This window comes from Marmota flaviventris, chromosome X (assembly GCF_047511675.1).
Source record: "Marmota flaviventris isolate mMarFla1 chromosome X, mMarFla1.hap1, whole genome shotgun sequence".
NCBI lineage: Eukaryota > Metazoa > Chordata > Mammalia > Rodentia > Sciuridae > Marmota > Marmota flaviventris.
The window spans coordinates 65188590-65191832 of NC_092518.1; the positions used below are offsets into that span (position 1 = coordinate 65188590).

A 3243-nucleotide genomic window follows, 5' to 3' on the forward strand; every position below is an offset into this window, starting at 1 on the left:
TCTACCTTTATCTTCAGAAATTGGCAGAAGACATTAAATAACTGCAAAACACTACATTATTCTGCAGGTATCCCACCCATTTTTATTTTTTAAAATATGCCTATAGACATCCTAAGCAAAATGTTATTGTGGCAGATTAACAAGCTTACTTAAATATAAACTCTAGAACAGGGATAAATAGAATTATGCAGATTCTTTATAAGTCAATGGGATAGTTCTGATCAAGAACAGGTTACTATTTAAGCAAGTCTCCTTTGTCTACATTGGCTGATTTTTCAAGAGATTTATAGTTGTTTCTAATTTGATTGCTGATATTCTATACCAGCACAATGTACTGGGAGATAAGTATTTATTTTTTGTACTGGGGATTGAACCCAGGGACACTCTACTACTGACATAAATCCCCATTCCTTTTTATTTTAAAACAGAGTTGCTCTAGATTGCCAAGACTGGAATCAAACTCATGATCCTCCTGCCTCAGTCTCTCAAGTCTATGGGATTACAGGTGAGTCCCACCATGCCTGGCTTAGTACTTAGGTTTAAAAGAACAAATAGTTATCTTGCATGTCAGGTACAAACCATTGGAATAGCTGCCTGAAGCTCTGCACTGAGAAGCCTGAGCTCTTACCCAGGAAGACTCACAGTAGGAAGAGGGTTGTGATTGATTAGCAGTTATCTGCTATAGGGGTGGGAAGGAACATGTATGGCATGTTGACCCAGGATGAGTCTACAATAAGTCAGAGTGAATCACGAATTCTCTGTATTCTAAATCACAGTAACAGAAAATGAAAGGGTAACAAACACAGGAGATATTAGCCTTTACAACAATAATATTATATAACAATAATGATATATTATAATATATAATTATATATTAATGCTATGATATATAACATAATATGCAATAATTATAATAATGTTATATGAAAAAATATCATAATATATTATGACATTCTTTCAAACTATATCAGATTAAAAAATGTCAAGTATGAATATTTTATAATTAAAATCCTTCAGATTTTTTCACTTATAGGTTATATGAATACACAATAGATATAAAAACTATGATTTAATTTATGCTGTGTTACTATTGTATAAATCTCATTTAAATATTAAAAAAATCACAGTAATAATGATCCATAGGTTACTGGAGCAGGGGCTTTAGAATTCCAGATGTAATAATCAGAAGATACTAGTTTCCGGTGTGAACTTATTTTTGGTTTTCCTGATGGCAAAAACTTGAACTGAATGTTGATCCACATAACATCCAATGAGTGTGTAATCTAAGATGCTAAAATGAAGCTTTACATATGCTGTATCTCCAATACAAATCTGGTCAAATGGTTGCTTGTCATGGCTCTTGGCTCCAAAGCTTATAGTTCCAGAAAGACTAATTTCCATTGATTTGGGGAACTTCTGGCCAATAATCCAGATCAGTAAGCTTTTCTCTTGAAATACTTCAAACTGGCCAAAACTAACTTTGTATTCTAATTGTGTAATTGGACCTCCATTGTAAAAAAGGTATATGAGCTTCACAGAATTCAAAATTATTTTTCACACTTCATGAAGTTTTATTTTTAGTTGTATTTCTTCTTCTTTCATTTGATAGAAACCCAAAATCGGTGGTACAGGGCTGGGAAATATAGTAGCATAAATTGAATGACTCTAAAGGTGGAGCGAATGGAAATTTATAAGGCCCACTAAATGCAGAATCATCCACTGCATCAATGCTGCTAGAGATCAGAATGGCAGAATCAAGAGAAGTCACACAAGGATGAACTAGAATATCTTGAAGTGGAGATCCATTGGTGGGGAGGTTCAAGCTGATGGTGACATTTGGCATGATTCCTTCTAAATCACACTTGCAAATGACTGCTCCAACAACTTGCCATGTATCTGCTATATCCTGTTTATCATATTGCATGAATTTTACCTTTTCAGTGATAGAAACAGAAACCTGTGGTTTTCCTTTGTATGTTCCAGCTTTCCAAGCTGGCTGTTTCTGTGGCTGAGACACAGAAGCAAAATTAATATTATCCAATGAATTCTGTAAGTTGGCATCCAATAAAGTACTAAATGGAGAAGCCTGAAGAAGCAAATTAGGCAACTGGCTCAATTTTGTATTTAGCTCAGTATCATTTTTTTGACTAGAATAAAGAAAATCCTGTATATCAAAAAGAAGTTCCAAGCCTTGTGAAATTCCACTGATGCTAATTAATGGTGGACGAGGGGAGAGAGTTTGTTCAACAAGTGGAACACTAGCATATATCATGCCATTCTTCAGAAAAGCAACCACTGCCCAGAGTTCTTCACCTCCTACTGAAAGTCTATAGATGGTTGTTTTATTGATGTGGGTACAACTATCACGACGCTCTACGAAGTCCTTATTGTCATCCAATAATCTAAGTTCAAAAAGGAGAGCTTTAAGAAAGGGACCATCTTCAGGAATAGGCACGTAACTTGCTCCATTGAATACTTTGGCTCTCTTTTCAATGGTTGGATAACGTCAAAGTCGTCGCCACCAAGGAATAGCGCAGACCGGCTTTCTCCGTGGGATTCTTAACGGAAGTCCTGAGATTTGCCCTGCGCCACACACGAATTCACTAGAGATGCTGGCTCTTTCAAGGGAGGCAAATAAAACCTCTGACTCTATCCTGGTCAAAACACACCACAAAAAGTTCTAAAAATCCGCACCTAGAATCTTGAGAAACTTATCCCCAGCAAACCCAGTACTTTCTTTAAATATATTTTTTGACATTTCCATCAACAGTATTTTATGATAGCAACAGAAAATAGATCGAGACATTATTCAACATAGGAATTTTGGAAGGACACATACTTTGAAACAATGGTAGTCTTTAATTTTCCAACTAGTAATTCTCTGTTAGTATCACATCAGATTATAAGATTTCACAAATAAATAATGATGGCACTATTATTTTGACATTTCAAATCCATTCCTAGGAGCTTAGCTTGTGGCACAGTCTGGTGCAACTTTCCAACCTAATTCTAGCCTCTTGTCAGTGCAAAAACATGGACTGCCTTTGAAGCTCAGTTTGACTTTTCTCTATGTTATCTTATAGGAGGTATGGTATGTAGGTGTGTGGTGGAAATTGGTAATCAGTGACTTTTCCACCAAAACCTTCCTAGATTGAAGGAGGGGTGTGTGTGTGTGTGTGTGTGTGTGTGTGTGTGTGTGTGTTTTCTGTTTTTGTGGGGATTAGGGTAGAAAGAAAATTGACT

General features: G+C 35.8%; 1 pseudogene; it reads right to left on the reverse strand.

Annotated features, from left to right (window-relative positions):
• Positions 1-1088: 1088 nt before the first annotated feature.
• LOC114091107 (AP-5 complex subunit mu-1 pseudogene) lies at positions 1089-2506 on the reverse strand (annotated as a pseudogene).
• Positions 2507-3243: the final 737 nt, after the last annotated feature.